General features: G+C 42.1%; 1 protein-coding gene across 1 annotated transcript in view; it reads left to right on the plus strand.

The window, feature by feature from the left end:
- IGF1R (insulin like growth factor 1 receptor) overlaps positions 1-20,460 on the plus strand; it is a 271,414-nt gene that overhangs the window by 115,431 nt on the left and 135,523 nt on the right. The window lies entirely within an intron of this gene.

Consider the following 20,460-nt stretch of genomic DNA (forward strand, 5'->3'; position numbering starts at 1 on the left):
GTGCACAGACTCTGTCCTTGGTATGTCTCTTCTCCCTCTACATCTTAACACTAGGTAATCTCATGCACAGACACACGTTTGGCTACCATGTCTGTGCTGATGAGACTCAGATTTACCCATGTTTTCCAGGCCAAATTGAGATCTCGGCCAGTCTATGACATTTCCTTGTGGATATCTAGTCGTCAGTTCTATAAGCAGGGTTAAAATAGAGATGTTAATCCTTACCTTCCCATTACCTCTTGTTACTTCCACCACCCTGTCTGTCACTCAGGCCTGTAACCTGGGTGTCCTCTTTGAGTCTGACCTCTCTCTAGGTCTTCACATCTAGGCTATGTCTAAACCTTGCCAATTCATTCTGCATAACATCTCTAAGATGGGGCCTTTCTTAGCCATCTACCAAGCTAACACTCTCTTATCCAGGCTGTCACCATCTTGTGTCTCAATTACTTCAACACCCTTTTCTCTGGTGTGGACAGATGCAGTTTTGCCTCACTCATATCTGTTCAGAATGCTGCTGTAAAGACCATTTCTTAGTCTGTCGCTTTGACCACATCAGCTCTCTGCTGGCTCCCCCTTCCCTACTACTTCAGATATGAACTACTGGTCTTTACTCTTAAGGCCCTTCAGAGCCTGTCCCCCACCCTACCTACCTCTCATTCACGATCAGTATATTAGCTCCTGCCTCTGATTGGCCTGTGATGCCCCAGCTTCCATCCACTTATTCAGTTTTTCAACAGGCACCTTCATGCTTTCTCCCTTGTGGCCCCTCGCACGCTTTGGAGCAGCTCGCCATAAGCATCCACAAAACTCTAGTGCAGTGTTTCCCAAACTTGGGACGCCGTTTGTGTAGGGAAAGCCCCTTGCGGGCCGGGCTGGGCTGGGCCGGGCCGGGCCGGTTTGTTTACCTGCCGCGTCCGCAGGTCTGGCCGCGGTTCGCTGCTCCAGGCTGATGGGAGCTGCAGGAAGCGGTGTGGGCCGAGGGATGTGCTGGCCGACGCTTCCCACAGCTCTCGTTGGCCTGGAGCAGCGAACCACGGCCAGTGGGAGCCGCGATCGGCCGGACCTGTGAACACAGCAGGTAAACAAACCGGCCCGACCCAGGGGGCTTTCCCTACACAAGCGGCGTCCCAAGTTTGGGAAACACTGTTCTAGTGCATTATTTGCCTCAAAACTGTCTCCTTTTCTTGAGGCCTACAAAAAAGCTGCTAGGCTCACGGTGTTCTGAGACCACTGCCTATCATGCTGACCTATATTGTTCTGCTGTTTCCTTGTATTTCCCCCTTCTATCTGTATCTATCTGTCGTCCCTTGTTTTATACTTAGATGGTAACTTCTTTTGGGGGCAGGGACAGTTCTGTGTCTGTACAGCATCTAGAACAGTGGGGACCTGGTCCATGACAAGGGCTCTTAGGTACTACCATAATACACACAATAATAAGAGGAGACGGTGTAAAATTCATGGTTTTATCATATCTGTTTTTCATCCTATTGATAAGCAATGTGTATTGTTTCTGTAGTAAATAGAATTAACAGGAATAAAATGCCTGTTATGCTCAGTTTGACCATTCTCCATGGTGAAACTATTTGCATTACATACAGGAGCCTTGGTCAATGCTTATCCAGTATGTAATAGATGCATGGGAAGCATCTTTTTTTTGCTTCTTGGATGGAAGAGGTAAAGCTTGCATATTTCTGTTAAATTTGTTAAATGGTGACCTGAGGTACATAATATGGTATTGTTGTAACTTTAATCATTAAAATGTAAGTAATGAAACACTTTATATAAAAGGCAGCATTAGCAAACAGTGGCAAAGTTGACTTAATTTGATTCAAAGGGAGCTATTTGAATGCAAGGTAAGAGACATCTTAAAGGAAGAGTGGAATAAATATTTGAAATCCTGTGTAGAAAAACTGTAATGTCATGCACAGTATAGAGTCTGAAGTGAATGCCACTCACTACCTTCCTTGTCATTGTTGATTCTAACAAGTGCAACGTTAAATACAGTTTATACCTCCTACGTGCATACCGAGCCCCTACCATAAGATTAAAAAAATGCCATGCAAGTTTCCAGACCTGCTGTCTTCTCAAAGACACATTTGTAGAGGAAAAATAGCGACACCCTTTTAAAGCCATTGAAAGCTTTGGGAAGGGATAAAGAAGAAAAACGTGTTTTGTAGAGGAATGATGGTTGGCGTGTGTGGCTTATTCTGCATCCATCACTTATCACTCATTGGTGCCGAAGTACTGAAAATGGTTTATAATCAAGGTCTTTACTACATATGGTATTGTAGTCTCTTTTAAAGAGACTATCTTTTAATCAGTTTTTAAAAATCAGGAGTGGATACTATTCTACGTTGAGTTAATGGCCTGTAATATGCATTAAAACAAAAACCTCACAGCAGTTTTAAGCAGAAAACACATTACACATCACATACATACAGACACACTCCCCTCCTGTATTTGCACTCTTCTAACTTAAAAGTGGCATATCTGATTTAAACCAAAGATTGTAGGTGGAAAAATGCTTTTGGGCCAAGACTTTGCAGAACAACTTCCAGCCCAAAGCAAGTCCTTATGCGGCTGAGCAATAAAGATCTTAAAATAGGATTCATAATGGAAATTCTTAACTATAGCAACGTTAGTGGTGCTTGTTAAGTTTGAATATGGTTTTGGAAAATACTCGTGTTCATACTAATAGGTCAGCTGGGCAAGATAGTTTTTTTTTTTTTATTAATCAACTGTCCTCCAATATTGTGTTTTGCCCGAGGAAAATGGTTAACCACAATTAAGGAAGGAGGAGGAATTCCTCACAATTTTGCATTAGTGGCATTTAGCAGAACTTGGATTGTTGAAATAAAGTATTTAATGCAGCTAAGCAGCTGCGTATATCTGGCCAAATGGAGGTCTTATCGCGGCCTGACATAGTGTCTCATTGTCTTGCAAGAGCAAAATGACAAATTACCCAGCACAAATTTTCCTTGAGTGGCGGCCCCACAGCAGCAGCCTCTGCCTCCTGCTTGGTTGCTGGCTCCTTCCATAAACAGATCTGGGTCTGGCTCTAAGTTGTGGCAGTGTGTTCTCCAACAGCTGCCACAATCAGATGTCTTTAATAGGCTGGCTGGGTGGTGGAAAGTGGGTGAGAAGGGTGCACAGACATGTATGTGCAGCTTGAACAATGAAAAAGGAATAGTGTACTTTGAGCTATATTTTGGCGGATAAGAGACCGAACAAGGGATCGATAGGACCCCAAAAATAAAAGCAAATACACTAAAAAAAGTTGTCTTGTTTCCAGCAGCTCCCACAATGTACTAGATGTACAAACAAAAGAAGTAATAGTGGCTGCCCCAAAGAATTTTTATTAAAAAAAACAAAGTGCTGAGTTTGGGGGTGAACTGGTCCAGATAATACAGGGTCAAGTTTAAAGTTCAGTTGTGTCCAGGACGTGTTCAACATGATTCCATAGAATTTTGTGTAACAGAACATTTATACAAATCAAGGGGAGATTTTCATACTGTAGGTCCAAAATCTTTGAAACTTGGAAGAACCAACTTACAAAGAATTACATGGAAATGTTGTGTGTGCCCTTTAATCTTCTCTTCCACAGTTGAGGAAGATTCTGCTGTCTCCCACCCACTCTGAAGGTTCTTGTCATGTCCACCGTCCTTGAAGACATGATGTGTAATGCACAGGGCTTGGAAGGAGGGGAAGACCTGTGGGTTCTGTTCCTAACTCCATGACACTTGAATTGCTTGAGGTTACACAGCATGTCACATCTGTTTCCCCATCTGTAAAGCTGAGAATTTCTGTCTCAGAGAGGTATTTTGTGGTCTAATATTTAGAAAATGATTTGATATCCTCTAGAAAGTACTGTAGAGGTACATTTGGCCATCAACTGTAGTTTCTTTAAAATAATTTTAATATGCTATTTACAACACCGTTTGAATGCTTAAGAGAAAAGGTTTTGATGAGCTCTGTTTATTTTACAGCCTCTGGTTTGCTCCCTCTTTTTTTTTTTTTTTTTGCGCAAGGGCTTTTTATGCAAGAATCTATTAGAAAGCATTGGTAAAATGGTTGTTCTATCTTTTCAGAATTAACCGTTTTTGTGAAGATCTAAATAGGGTGCTTGTTTAATCTTGAAAGCCAAAGGTGCAAGTTCTGCTTTAGATGACTGATGAAGAATCTCTCTCTCAGTACGTCTCCAAGTGAGGGTGTTACGTACCTGTAACAGAACACACAGAATGTTTGCATGCCCTGGACTCAAAAAAATAATTGGTGTGTTTCTTTTTAATTCCAGAGTGTGATTTATAGCCAAGTGGTTTCTTTGTAGTTATGCGACAGAGGTGACAAAACAAAACAAAAAAATAAGGCAGTGTTTGTAGCCAGCTAATAAGCGAAGCGACAGGGAGGCACAGGATATACGTGCTTTTCAAAGTGGAGACTAAAGAGGGTAACTTGGTGCCTCTTTTCTCCCGCGTTGATGAGGCCCTGGGTCTGTTCAAGCTGCTCCAGGCACTGTAACCTAGTCTCAGCGAGCATGTCAGTGAGGCACCTCGCAAGGGGGAGGAGAGGGGTGGTCTGTTTCCACCCTGCCTATGTGTGGGAAGAGGAGGGATACAGAGCGTTTGATTTAAAGCTGCATGGGAAGTCGAAACCCTCACTCTCTCAATACTTCATTTAAATGAAATGCGTATTAACCACTAGGCCAGCAGTTCTGTTTTTTGCTGACTGTCTCCCGGAGAGGGACTTGTTCCGAGCTCCATCGATGAACATTTGCATTGCCCTTTGAGCTGGTTGTGATGAGCGGGGGTGTGGGCAGCATATATTGTGCTTTCTCGACCCCCTTATTGAATGGGAAGAGGAAACCATGGTATCTATCCTCTTTCTTGGTTGTAGAGAGGGTTGCAATTGTAGCTGAGTGGGTCTGAGCAGAGTTTTTGGTGGGGAGGCTATTCGGAATGAAAGGGAGGGACCCCAGCTAAGCTCAGTTTCTTAGCAAGCGAGTGCCCCCTGGACATACTTATCCTTGCTGGAGCTGACGGGATGGGGCAAAACTAGGATTATTACTTGTTTGTACAACAACCAGAAGTTTGCTCGGCACTTCCCAGGCCAAATAGAAAAACAGGATCTCTGCCCGGTGCAGCTTTCAGTTTGATAACAGGCCTGACCCGGCAAATCGGGGTAATAAAATGGTAGTAAGGAGAAGGAGTGAGGCAAGAGGAGGAAATTACCCCCAATATGGTACCAGTGCGGGCACATGTAAATCTTGGTGGTGTTGCAGAAATGTACGTATGTTAAATGTACGCACACTCACACAATGTAAATGTATACCATTGTTGAGTGACCTGTTGTGGTCAACATGCAAGAAGTGAGTCTAAGGAATTTGTAAAATGAGAAGATAATGGCATGGGGGCGGGGGGAACATTGTTGAGGGCATTCCATAAGGGCGGCACAGAAGAAAAGGGGATGCCTTAGGAACTTCTGCTGGGAGTTTAAATTTAGTTAGAATTACTCTGTAAAGCTGGCAGGGAATGTAATGATGTTAGAGATTTCTGAGTGACATTAGAGAATATCTTATGTTCAGAAACTTAAATCTACTGGCATTAGGGTTGAGGACTCACTACCGTAATCCAGTTAAAATTTAAAACATTGGTTTAAATAAAGTTGGTTTAATAAAGTATATGTGAATTTGGGCCGGTGTCCAGCAGATCACTTAAGTACATGCTTAACTTTAAGCTCATGAATAGTGTCACTGAAGTCAGTCACTGCACTGTATCCCAGGAAAGTGAGTGGCTGACTAGAACCAAACATCATTTACAGGCAGTTTTGCAATCTGCTTCTTGTATATAAATGCATGCCTACTTCTTTATGGATGTGCTCTGTTACTCCAGCCCCGTATGAAGTGCAGTAGTTAAGTGAGACTGATAGATGCCAGCCAGTGACTGACACATCCCAAATCCTTTTTATTTGACAAATGAAAGGACTTTTGGTCTGATTTACCTGTGGAATGAAGAAATATAGTGGTGGTAGGCACTACAGAAAAAAATCAGATTGATTGGTAGGTGAGGGAAAGGTTAGTGCATTAAATCACAGAAACTTGTGTCTTGCAAATTTGTCATGTTTGTTGGAGCAGCAAAGGTTTTTTTCCCCTCATTTTTTGTTTATGAAACCTTTGCCTTTGATTCATCTTGAAACTTCAAGGCTTCAACTTCAGCTTTGTATTTTAAAATACGTTTAGATTTTTTTCTACAAAAGGCTGTCAGCAAAACACTATGAAACCTAAACAAAATTATCATTCTCATGCAAATCCAAATAAATGCAGAGGAAAACAATGACTAGGTGAGCCTTTCAGAAAGAAGGATTGAGGTCTTGCATTTTTCTCTTGCTAAATGTAGCTTAAGAAATAAGATTTACTGAGTGTGGTGCATCTCTTCCTTTGTAAGTTCGTCATGAGTAGATTTTCCTCTTGTCTAGGCTGCCAGAAATGTTCTGTTCGCTGTACATAAAACAGATGAATGAACAGTGAGCATGGTTTCAATTGATTAATTTTTGTAGCTTTAGATAATGGATTATAGGTCTGAGTATATCACAGATGAGAAGTATCTGAGTAAGAGTTGCAATACTAATTTGCATCTCGCTGTAAAACTGAAACTTGAGTTGAGCCTAATATTTCTAAAATCCAGATTAGGATAGTACCTGTCTAATGAGCTTTTGAACAGTAATGACTTTGCACATTTTTTGAGCTCTTCCCCAATGACCTGGTTCTAGAAATCCATCTCCTGTCCTTCATTTTCTCAAGTTCATATAATTTGCTGGCAAGGTTTGTGCTTTTTCCTACCCTGCAACTTTCTAGCTTGTACTGTCCTTCCTCTAAATTAAGGGATGTTAGTGAGGGTGTGATATACAAGTAGCAAATTCTGGTCTTCTGTATGCAGCAGTTACACTGATGAGCTTCCTTCTGTGTTATAAGAACCTATTTATATTATTATGGTTTCAGCTCCCATTTAAGGTCTCTCTTCTGGCTTGTGTATGGTTCTATAGTAGCTGATTTTACTGGCTGTTTTTAGAAGCACAGTAGGTGATTTTGTAAAATTATACCACAGAGCACCCTCTAGACAAGGTCTAGTTTTCTGAATTGCTGACCATTTTAAGCTAATATATGTTACTACTTTGACAGTGAGCGTTAATATAGATGTCTCCTGCTTCCTTCATTGTTCAGTATTTACAAATGAAATTGTTATGATGCACAGTTCTTGTGTCAGGAAACCACCTGTTGCTTCAAAGCTGATCCGTATTCCTAACTTCAGCCAATAATTTACACTTGAGTCTAAATGGAAGACGACTTGTTAAGGCCCTCTAATCATAGTAAGATGGAAAACACTATCCCCTAAAGCCTTAGACTGTTTCATGTTGAGTTAGTGTGTTTTCAAAATGCCAGGTATAGGTTTTGCATTAATTCCTTTTGGACAAGCTGACCTGAGGTGAAACCCAATGTGACGGAAAACTCCAGTTGTGTTGGGCAGGCAGACTTACGGATACGTAGTATGTATTGTTTTATCCTGCTGGTATCATATGAGATCTCGATCATGATAAAGTTGCAAGATATTTATTAAGCAGTGTTAACTGGGAGGAAGTTGTGTGAAGTTTGCTGTCTGCTGATAAAAAGCCTGTTTTCAGACTACATAATACACTTTGAACGGAAAAATTAAGAAAAATGTGTGGGTTCATAGTTGGACACGAATTATTTCCCCCTCTCCCCCATAGCACTGAAGTAGACTTCACAGAATGTCACTTTAAAAAGAAAATCAAAGTGTAAAATATATTGGGAATAGAAGGTACTTTCCAGGTAGGTGGGTGGTAATACTTGCTATTAAATTTGGGTTAGAACTTTCAGATGTGAACATCTAATGCTCAGCCATGATGTTTGAGACATCCAAATACGGCGTAATGCTTTAAAGGTGCTGGGCACCGCTACTGTTATTGGTTTCAATGGGAGCTTAAGGTGCTGAGCACCTAATGGAAAATATTGGCTATGAGCTTTCTAAAAATAGCTTATTTAGTGTTTCAGGAAGGAACTAGATAGACTTTTTTTTCTCAATAGATCAGGGAAAGACTTGGATGGACAGCTGCCTTGTACAGAGGTGAATCCTCTACCTCCTTTTAAAGCAACAGAGGGTCCTGTGGCACCTTTAAGACTAACAGAAATATTGGGAGCATAAGCTTTCGTGGGTAAGAACCTCACTTCTTCAGATGCACTGAAGAAGTGAGGTTCTTACCCACGAAAGCTTATGCTCCCAATACTTCTGTTAGTTTTAAAGGTGCCACAGGACCCTCTGTTGCTTTTTACAGATTCAGACTAACACGGCTACCCCTCTGATACTTACCTCCTTTTAAAGTCACTGGTTCAAGGTGAGAGGGTTATTTTGATTTCCATCCTCAAATTGTTCTGGGCCTCAGTGCGCTGTTGAGATTTCTGAGGCAAGCCTTCCTGTGGTAAGACAATATTTCCTGACGATGAGTTTTCATGGGACCTGGAGGGTAGTTATTTTACATGTCTCATTGTACAGCTATCATAGAACAAAATCGGTCACTACTAATCTGGGAATTTAGAGAAAAAGCTCCATGTTTGTTTAATAATAGGCAAAATTGTTAATGCATTTGTTGAAGCATTTGATCTGTTCTTGGATAGTTAAGACCAGAACATACTAGAGGTAACTAATGTTTTGTCTAATGGTTTAATGATCAGAAGTTATTGTAATATGAACAAAGTACTAGATTTATAAAATTTATCATTTATCTCTGGGTCCGCTTGCCAGAGTCTGATTTCTCCCCTCTTTCTAATGCAATCCTCCAGTCTGGGAATTAATTTTAGGACATCAATTTAAGAGTCAGAAAAGAAATTGTTTGCTTTTCTTTATTAGGTTGGTCTCAAGTTATTGAAGGCTTCATTTAAAACACAGAGCCCTATATAGGGGCATATAAAGATAACCAGAGGTTTAACACAGTCACCTGCCTCATAACAAAGAAACACAAAATCAACGTACTGTGTAGTACCACTAGGAAGACTGTTGAGACTGGTTTAGTTGTTCCCAATAAAAATAGTTGTTTTGAGTATAAAGAGGGACACTGCTTTGTCTGTTGATTAAGAAGTACTGATAAGATTTTTATTCTTTTAGGTTTTTGTATTGTATAGTCTGTCAACAAAAGCTTGGCTTTTGAGGCATGCTGCTTTGTGCATTCAGGCAGTTTAACTGTTCAGTGCGTCTCTTAGCCAAACCGAAAATTCAGTCTAGACAAATCAGTCTCTTGTTTCTCGTGAAGTAACCAGGTAATATATCGAAGAAAGCAAGTAGCTATGTAAATTTTGAAGCAGTGCCCATCTCCCATTCTCCTCAAAGCAGCTTAATGTGGATGATGTCACTTTGTCACTTGGTTACGTACCCTTTCAATCATTACTTAAGTGCTCAGGACTGTACAGAATATAGATGGTAATACAGGCGCCGACTTACTCAGAGCCCTGGTTGCTCGACCCCCGCTCCGTCCCTGGCCCCACCCCCACTCCTTCCCTTCCCCCAAGCCCACTCCCACCCCGCCTCTTCCTGCCCCCTCTTCCTGCCCACTAATCTTTTTTCCCTATGAATGTTCCAGCTGTGGAGTTTTTTAATTTTTGTTAATTAGTGCTGGTCAGAAAATATTGATGGAAACACCATGTTGATGAAAAATAGAAACTCTGGTGTTTTTCTCACACAAAATATGTTTCCGATTTTCTGACCAGGTCTGTTGCCAGACTTGTGGGTCTGAGGCTGATTGACCAAGTGTAATTCTGAGTGTAAAATTGTAGGGAGATGAAATCTACGTATGAACGAAAGCTAGGCATGGCAGTTGTCATCAGCATGGGCGCTGTTACGTTGTAAGCTGCTAATGAAAAATTGCCCCAAGAAACATGGGGTCTGGTTCAGAGAGAAGCTGCTGAGTTTAGAAGCCCAGTTTTTCCATACTTAAGTGATCACATTGTCCCCTGGGGTATGTATGTGTATATTAAAGATTGTCAGATGGAGGCGATGCCCACACCCAGCTTTTCTAACCAAAATCTACTGATGTGTTTGATCAGGGTCTAAGAGAGATTACGTAAAGGGCGGGGGGGGGGGGGGGGGGAGAGAGAATGAATGACTATTATTGTGAGTTTAAATTTACATAGCTAATGTTTGTACAGTACTCTAAAATCCTTGGATGAAGAGAGACCTAAGTTGCAATCACCTCTTCAAATCGGGTAGTATTACATCCATTTTTCAGAGGGTGGTTGAGGGGCGGATGTTGTGATTTCTTCATGGTCACCACACAGCAAGTTTGTGACAGCTAGCAACGCATCTTAGGCAAAATGAGTCTTCTAGTCAGCCATCTTTGATGTTCAGTGCTGCTCTTTGTGTCTGATGTAGAGGCCAACAGATATATAAAGACAAACCAGTCTTCTCTTTATTAGTATATAAATAATTCCACTGTTTGCCTTTGACAACTCCATGGAGAGGTTGGTCAAATGCAAATGGAGAGGTTGGTCAAAGGGTCTCGGACTACGATTTAAAAACTGCACCTCTTGTTTTAGAATACTTATGAAATGATAGATCATAGCTATAGACTCGGTTTAGTCTGGGAAGAATGGTGATGTTACATAGACACGTTGATAAGTAGCAGTCTTCTAAAATATGACTTGAATGAAATACTGTCCACAAAGTTAGTGTGATAGGCTAGTCAGTTCAAGAGCTGCAACCCCTGCACATGGGAACAATTATTTGCATTATAAAGACATGATTGGGCTTCGAGCAGTGTGTCCAGATGATCTTTCCACTAGTATAAACATGGTTAGATTCTTTCTTCGTTAAATGGTGTAACCTGAGTGGGTTCAGGAAGTGAGGATGGCTTTCCTTTCTGTGCTTTTGAAAGGGTCAAATGACCTTCCTCATTTGCATGTTCCTAATGCTCAGAGCTTTTTTGGAAAAATTGATATTTAGCGAGGTAGGAGGGTCATGCTGTAATCTCGTTTTAAAATGTCAAATTACTCCAGCTTCTGAGGAAGATGGGAAAGAAGCCTCATCCTTAAGGTAATGATTACTGAGGTAAGTAGGTAGGGAGAAAAAATAATTAAACGTGAATTCATAATTTTAGAAATGGTTTCACAAGGGATTACACTTTTTATGATTTTTTTTTAAAGCATCTTCCTACCTACTTGTTCTCAGCTGGGAGGTACAGTTAAAAATTTGAGTAACTGTATAATGTTGGGAACAAAGTTATAATTCTGATAGTTTTTGGTTTATAACAGGGGTCGGCAACGTTCGGCACGCCAGGCCAGTTTATTTACCTGCTGACGCGGCAGGTTCAGGCGCTCGCGGCCCCCACTGGCCGCGGTTCGCTGTCCTGGGCCGCGGCTTCCCGCTGCCCCCACTGGCCTGGGATGGCAAACCGCGGCCCGTGGGGGCGGCGATCGGCCGAACCTGCCGCGTCAGCAGGTAAATAAACTGGCTCGGCCTGCCAGGGTGCTTACCCTGGCGAGCCGCATGCCAGAGGTTGCCAACCCCTGGTTTATAATGAAATGAGATCTTTTGTCATCTGCTGGTCAGCCCTTGGCTCCTGATTTAATTTCCATAGTTAGTTTTAAAACTTGTGTGGATTAAATGTTAGTGTGTTTTGATTTTTCCCATGTTAACTGTAATGTGACTTGTAAATAGGGCACTAATCATGCAATAATGTTCCATATCGCCTCTTCTTCCCTGACTGACACACGCTCTTTCTTTAAATAATAGATTTTTGGAAAAGTTAGTTCTCATTTGTAACTACAAACAAAATGCAAGGCTGCGCCCATGACGTTTTAGTACAAATATGTCTTTTTAGAAGTCATACAATATCTTCTGAAGGAAAGCTGGGATATAAACAACAACAAAACATATACACTAACAGATTTACCTACATAGTAATGTATATGACAGGTTAGGGGAAGCAGATTAATTTTATTGCTCTTAAGTAAACATAATTTGAGACTGTTGCTGTTCTTCTTTAAATTTGATATTTTTCTGCTTCTCTAACTCATGAATGCGTGACCCTAGAGGAAGGACAAAGGCGATCTGTGAAAAGTAAGGCAGACTGGAGAGGTACTGCGTGAAACCCAGCCTTCCAGAATTCCTCTCGAATGACATGCAGGCACCTCAGATTGCTGGGCGTCAGAGTTAAAACCCCTCTTGGTAAACAAGCTTGCAAAAGATTCAGTTTTTCTGAAACACCATGAGGTTGAGCAATAAGTTCAGAGGAGGGGACTTAGAGAAGGAGGAGCTGACTGTGGAAAAGGAATAAAATGTGGGAGGAGGGGTTCACCCTGATTCCCCCATACCTGCCCCTCTTTTTAAAAAAAAAATAAAATAAAAAAAACCACCACACACTCTGTCTCTCTTGTTTCTGCAGCTGAGTTCCTGAGCAGCCATTTATGAATGAGGCACCAGAAAGGGGGAGGAGGAGATTTAGGTTACAATAACAGTCTGGTACTAGGTTTCATTCACTGGTCGTAATCTGAGTATAATTGATGCTTTATTTTAAAGCATTATCACATTTTTATTTTTCAAAATCAAACTGCATTCTGTGCTTTCTTCTGAGTGCGACTGCTACGACCTCACTTTGCTTCCACCCTCCCAGTTAAAATGTGTGCAGTGAGGGAGAGAGGAGACCTGACAGAACTCTTGTTTTTAAAATTGCTCTGGCTTCTCTCTCCCCTCCTTCCCCCCCCACCCCCCACATTCCCCAGTTATGAAGCTGAGCTACTAAAATTATGGACTTCACAACACTGCTCCCCTCCATGCCACCTACAGCATTATCAACAGTAGTGTTATCTGTGCCTTAAATGTGCATTGCAGCAAGAGCCTCTGACATTGTTCTTGTTAAAGCGAGACTCCTCCCTCTGGTTTCAGGAATTGGGGTGGGTGGGTGGAGGGAGGGAGGACTGTGGCTATTGCAAAGTCCCCATCCTTCCCCTTTCCAGCTACTTTAGGTAGCCCATTATTTGTGGCACTTCAGACCCCTTTGTTGTTGTAACTGAATTGAAGCCCTGTGACAATGGCACCCTCGCTTCCTATTCACAGCAAAATGAAGAGACAGGCCATTGTCCTGAGCATAATTGAGCCTCTATCAAAACAAACACACAAAGAGATGCACAGCCCAGTTAAAGCTGCTTGTTTGAGCTCTAACAGTGGTGACTGCATAGGACTAGAAACCTAATTACTAACAATAAGCTCTTTAAAGCCAGTGCAGCATCCCCTTTTTAGGTAAGGACGTGCAGGATAACTGATTTATTAAAAAAAAATTAACACGTTTTATGTCTGTGAGTTTGAAGACTACTCAGCCATACATTTTCAAAGCAGGAAATGTCTGGATGTAAGAGTACATGTTACAGTCCTTGTTGGCTGCTGCTGCCTCTAGGGAAGGGGAGTAAATTTCTTTCTCTGATCCAGTGAAAGGTACCATCCAGGTTATCTGCTGTCTTTCCTATCTCTTGGTGTGTCTCAGTATAGAGCATCATTTTGCATCTGTACTGTATAAAACAGTGTGCATGCATACTTGGAAGAGCTGACATGAAATGGAGAATATAGTGCAAAAAAAAAGGCATATTTAGGCAAGTGTTCCCAGTGTAGACGTGAGCACTATTAACCTTTTCCACCTTCAGTCACTTACTTTTTGGCCCTGAGAGAAAAGACACCTAAACTTATCAGCTAATGATTTGTGGAGTTTTTTTATTGTATTTAAAACAAATAATTAAATGTCCCTAATTTAAACAACCTAGAGGTCAGTGGTGGGGTTTCCTTGACTAAGATTGTTTAAAATAAGGCTGAATGAAGGATGTGAGTCTGGTTGCTTGGCCAGGGGTTGGGATTGTGGTCATCTGGGAGATGGGGTGTTTGCATATGGGGTTTGTTGTCAGTTAGACCAAGAAATGACATTACTCTGAATGGATAGTACAGCATTATTATTACCTAGTAGTACATGGGAAACTAAACTTTCCCCTAAAACTGGGAAAGACCTATTAGGAGTGGACATCTAGTAAGTCTCCAACTAGCAGATGCTTAGAGTAGGGTGAAAACTACTGAACGTGGCTTGAAGCAAATGCTGGGCGATTATGTGAGTGTGAGGCACTAGGTATGTGAGTAGAGAACTGGGAAGGATGTTCCACACAGATTTGGTGATTCATGTATGTTTTGAGAGTTTGATTCAATGAAAGTGAATTGACTTGGGTAATGGGTATCTTGTAGTTTCCTACATAAAATGTTTCAGAATAAAATGCCATTTTATCATGCTTGGAAACATTTATTTTACACCATGGATATTTGCTCTCTGGAACTAAATTCCAGACTGAGTGGTCAGTGGAGTCAGATAGTGAGTAACTCCCAGATGTTTATGGGAGTTTGAACAGGGGAAAAAAATTGCATGAGCGTTTGGCTGGGCAGGTGAAGTCTTAATTTTCCACCGCTGAAAATAACAGTTTTCTAAGCTTTAGGAAAATCCTGGCCAAATTATTTTTGTAGCCTTTTCTGGCATTTCTTCAGATGTGTATAAAGTGATTCTGTAGTTTCAAGAAAATTGGTGTTAGATCAGTGGTTCTCAACCTGCAGCCTAATCAGCACACTGCTGCAGCCCATGTGACATCCTCAGGGTCATACAGATAGTATATATAGCGTGTTGATGAGGCCCACATAACACACAGAGAGCTGCATATGTGGCCCACAATCGTAAATAGGTTGAGAACCACTGCGTTAGATGCCCTAGATTTTGCCTTTGGATATTACCGTCTTGTTTTGTTACCTTCTTCAGAGCTCTGGAATTATTTTTCCAATTCACAAATGTAATTAATGAATAAACTAATCACATGTACAAAGGTTAAAAACCAAATAACTTCTAACAATATGAAAGTAAAGGGTCTAGTTCTCTAGCATAGATCCATATTCTCTCTGCAGTATCCAAGTTAGGGGCTGCTTTGTGAATCATCCACTGATTTAGGCATACAGTAGAATCTCAGAGTTACGAACTAACCAGTCAACCACGCACCTCATTTGGAACCAGAAGTACGTAATCAGGCAGCAGCAGAGACCAAAAAAAAAAAAAAGAAAAAAAGCAAGTACAGTACAGTGTTAAACATAAATTATTAAAAAAAAGGGGGAAAGCAACATTTTTCTTCTGCATAGTAAAGTTTCAAAACTGTATTGAGTCAATGTTCAGTTTTAAACTTTTGAAAGAACCACCATAACGTTTCGTTCAGAGTTACGAACATCTAAGAGTTACGAACAACCTCCATTCCCGAGGGGTTCGTAACAGAGGGTCTATTGTAACTCCGAGTCAGTCTAGTAAAGCCTTATGGCACTGGTTCTCAAACCTTTTTTACTGGTGACGCTTCTCACATAGCAAGCCTCTGAGTGCGACCCCCCCCCCCCCTAAATTAAAAACACATTTTTATATATTTAACACCATTATAAATGCTGGAGGCAAAACAGGGTTTGGGGTGGAGGCTGACAGCTCGTGACCCCCCATGTAGTAACCTCGTGACCCCCAGAGGGGTCCCGACCCCCAGTTTGAGAACCCCTGCCTTAGGGTGAACTAATGGAGATGGTTTTGGAGAGATTTGTGGGCTATGAAAAGCTGGTTAATAGGGACTGGAATGAGACATCAGGTTGCTACAAAAATACTCTACAGATTGCATTGATGTTTCCTGATTGAGGAGCAATGTCCAGATAAACTAGTCAGTCAACAAACCAGTTTTTCATGCGACAGCTTACGCATTTGGAGTATTTATACCCAGCTGTGATGGCCATAACTAGTATTTTGAGATAGGAGCTGGCAGTAAACCCGTCCTCTACTTTTGAGCTTCAGAACAGGCCAAAAGTTTGACTTTCCAGCATAGTTTGATAGTTGTATTTGGGAGTCGCAGATAAATTCTTGCTTGCCACCATATAAATGTAGAATGGAGGGCCTTACGTGACCTGAAGTGAGGTGTGCGTGAGCATGGGCTCCTACTGGTGTTGCACTAAATGTTTTCGTGCATTTCCCAGTATTCTGGGTGGAGTTTTAGGTACTCGCTGTGACCTATCAATCTTTGAATGGCTTGGATCCTGTCTACTTTAGAGACCATCTTCTCTCCTTGTGTGATTCTTTCCTTGTATAATCATTGGAGTCCCTTGAGTTAACAAGCCTACTGGTTTAAATATTAGGGTTTGCTGTCTCAGCAAGCTTAGTGGACCAGGTGTCCTTGATTCTGGAGCTATTGGCCCCTCATTGGTCCGGATTTGGGATGTAAGAACATAAGAACAGCCATACTGGGTCAGACCAGATGTCCATCTAGCCCAGTATCCTGTCCTCTGACAGTGGCCAATGTCAGGTGCCCCAGAGGGAATGAACAGAACAGGTGGTAATCAATCACCTGTCGCCCTGTGTTTGCGGATAGTGTTTGGGGACTAGATGGCTTGTGAGTTGTCTTTGGCATTGTGCCTATTTGTAAATTTGTGCTTCACTGTTAATTTTTGTACATGTGGAAAGATAGGCTAATGGGCAACCTTATAAATCTAAATGAAATAACAAAGAGTCTGGTGGCACCTTAAAGACTAACAGATTTATTTGGGCATAAGCTTTCGTGAGTAAAAACCTCATGCATCCGAAGAAGTGAGGTTTTTACTCACGAAAGCTTATGCCCAAATAAATCTGTTAGTCTTTAAGGTGCCACCAGACTCTTTGTTGTTTTTGTAGATACAGACTAACACGGCTACCCCCTGATAAATGAAATAAGTAAATCTACCAAAACAAAACCCAAAACAAAACCCCAAAACCCCCCTTCTCCTTGCAGCCTATTAGGTAGCTCTCACTATGGAGGTTAAATAAATTGACTCTAAACTAACTGTACATGAATCAAAGCCACACACTTAACGAACCAGTACATTTGGAGGGTTAGCTCCAGGCACTGCTCAGTGGTTACCCTCTAATGCTGAGCTCTCTACTAATAAAACTTCTCTCCCCACCTTTGGGGATTAGCTAGCTGTGCATGAGGCACTAGTACTTGGGAAGGTGAGGGGATGTTTCCATGGCGTTGCTGTTTCAAACATGTTCTTCGGTGGTTTTACAAGTTATTTAATGAAACTGAAATGAAGGGAAGGCAGATTCCCTTTTAGTTTCCTCTATTATTCAAAAACAAAACCCCAGACCCCAAACAATAGTGAACTCCTCACCTTTACTAATGATATTATGTTAAGGACAGACACATGATTTGGCGTTGTGGTTATTCCGCCTTCCCTGCTCTCTTTCCCCCCTACCCCCACCCCCCAATAAATAAATATTTTTGGTGTCTGAAAACACTCTAATATGAACATTAAAAGGAAAAACACTACCCTTTTTAATCTTTGGATCAGCATGAGGTAGGCCATGTTGTTATAAACCTTTGCACTTGTTTGGCACCTTTCATCTGAGTAGCTCTCATAGTATATTACAAAAATTAATTAAACTTAACATCCCTGTATTGTAAATCGGCCTAACTGATTATCCTCATTTTGCAGATGAGAGGCTGAGGCCAGCCTTTTAAAACCTGCATGTATAATTTGTGCAAGCCCACCTTAAGTGTGCAAAGCACTGTCTTTGTACAGGTTAGATTTGTGTGTGCGCAAAGGCATGCAAATCCTTGGCTTGCACAGTTTTCTGTATGCTCTGTGTTTGTGGGAGTGTGTGTGCGAGCACATGTGCGTGTGCACAGATTTCTAAAAACATGGGCTTAAGGAACTTGACCAAGGTCAGTATGTCAGTGGAAGATTTGGATATAAAACTTCAGATCTTTAGAATCTTGGCCCTGCGTATACAATTCGAGATTTTATTGCTGACGTAATGTACAGGATTTTTTTTTTTTTTTTGCAATGCTTCAAGGTTTAGTTGTTTTTGTGCTTTGACCATAAAGAGCACTTATCTGAATCTGTTTTCTTTTACTTACAAACGTTTGAGTTTGACATAGGAGTTGCTCTCACTTGTTTACATCTCGGTGCAGGACTTTTGTAACTACAGCTGAGCAGTATGGGAATGATAAATAAAAGGATACGGCATGATGATATATTTTCTTGATCTAATTTTTAGTTGGTACTGAGCTACTGCAGGAAGTTTTTAATTGGCACTGAATGGAACACTGGAAAAAAGTGGTCTCCTGCTGTTTTTTTCTTTTCTTTTCTTCTTTTTTTGTGCATGCTGGAATCTGGCTTGGAGGTAATTAAAAATGTACTACTCTCAATAACGGGCTGCTGCAATACAGTTGTAGCTTATGCTAGCACTGCGTGTATGGGTGCAGCTGGTCAAAACGGAAAAATATTGAGATATAAATAGCAGTATGTTCAGTGGATTTTTTTTATTTGAGAAATTGATCCATCAGAGCAATCTGGATGTTACTTTCACTAGGTAGCCTAGATTACTTTTTGAAATGGTCATGAACAAGATGTTCACAATGGGAGAAAATTGGAGGGGCTGGTCCAGTCAGTTTAAGCAGAGAACATGAGAACTTAGTCATAACGGATAAACAGGTCATATTACAATTGGTGTTTTTGGACGTTTTCCCACCTATACGTTTGACACTGGGGAGAATGTGTGAATGAGAAAGGAGAGCATTTAAATAATAAATAAAATCTTGCCCACTTTCTGGAGATCTCCTTGCTTGTGATTGGAAACAATCTGTTTTGATTAATTTGAGTTTCCCTCCCTCTCCCCCATCAGTTTGTCCAAGTCATCCTAATCCTGTGCTGATGACTTCACAATTTGCTGCCATTCGACTTCACTGCAGGATTAAATTGGGAAGGGTAGGAGGAGACAGGCGACTCTTGTCTAAATGCCGAAGTTTTGGCAGTTTTCATACGTGCTAGTAAAAATGAAGGCAAAGGGGAAAAACATGGTCCTTTGTGATTCAGACTGAAACACACATCAAAATATCGCATTAGTCTTCTCTAGGCACTGAAATACTTCATAGTATTACATGATCCTGTTCTCTTACTGAGAGGGTGGAGGAGGGCTGTTTTTCCCTCTGTGTGTTCCTGAATCTCACCTCAAGGATTCTCTGGTCTCCCAATATGTTAGTAACATTCTGCATTCTTAAGTGTTTATTGGTTGCCTGGTCCATAAGGGTAGAGGAGTGTTTTTTGGGAGTGAGCACGTTTTAGAGGTCAAAGCTGGGAGTCAGGAAAAAGGTGTAATATTCCTCACCCTGCTAATATGACACACTGCTACCTTAATCTCTCTCTGCTCTGGTTTTCCCCCTGTAAAATGGGAGGAGTGGTTGGAGTGGAGGGACTTTCCAGGCTCACAGGTGTGCTAGAAAGAGAAATGTTTGTGAAGTGCTTTGACAGTCTGGGTTTATAGGTATTCTCATATTGTGTACTTATATCCTTGCTAGTGTGTAGCCTTCAAGGAGTCCTCCTGTAAAAATCTTAAAATGGGAATAGATTCTTGCTGAAACAAGTAGAATCAATTGTATATCTTCCCTGTCCTTCACGTTTGTGTATCTGTGTTTTTTCTGGCAGTGTTGCCAGTTCAAAGCTCAACTGCGAAAGGATTTTAGCTGCCCAAGGCCAAGACTCGGAGTTCTTGTGTTTGTTCTGCAACTGTGGTAGTGCTGGAACTAGGGTAACCAGATGTCCCGATTTTATAGGGACAGTCCTGATATTTGGGGCTTTTTCTTATATAGGCTCCTATTACCCCCCACCCTCTGTCCCAATTTTTCACACTTGCTATCTGGTCACCCTAGCTGGAACCTACATCAGTACAGGAGTTGCATTTCTTGCACTATTGCAACTTGTGAGGCCGGGGTGGGCAAACTACAGCCTGCGCGCTGGATTTGGCCTGTCAGCGCTTTGTATCGGGCCGCGGGATTGCCACCCCCGTGGCGCCACGGGCCCCGCGCCACTGTTGGCCTGGTGCGCAGAGAGCTCCGTCCGCTGCCCTCATCTCCAGGCACTGCCCCCCGCAGCTCCCGTTGGCCAGGAACGGGGAACCGCAGCCAATGGGAGCTTCGGGGGAGGTATCCACAGGGGAGGGCAATGCGCGGAGCTCTCTCTGCCCCTCACCCCCTGCAGGGTCCGCAGGGACATGGTGCCAACCGCTTCCGGAGCGACGCGGGACCAGGGCAGGCAGGGAGCCTGTCTTAGCCCCGCTGAAACCCCGGAGCCGCTCCAGGTAAGTGGCACCAGGCCAGAGCCTGAGCCCCTCCTGCACCCCAGCCCCCTGCCGCACCCCAATCCCCTGCCTTGAGCCCCTTCCTGCACACTGCACCCTCTCCCACACCCTCCACTTCCTCCCACACCCTAGCCCCCTGCCCCAGCATTCATGGCCCTGTATGCAATTTCCCCACCCAGATGTGTCCCTCGGGTCAAAAAGTTTGCCCATCCCGGTGTTAGGCTGTGGCTACCTGAGCATTGTTCAGGGAAGACC

Source organism: Chrysemys picta, chromosome 10, assembly GCF_011386835.1.
Source record: "Chrysemys picta bellii isolate R12L10 chromosome 10, ASM1138683v2, whole genome shotgun sequence".
NCBI lineage: Eukaryota > Metazoa > Chordata > Testudines > Emydidae > Chrysemys > Chrysemys picta.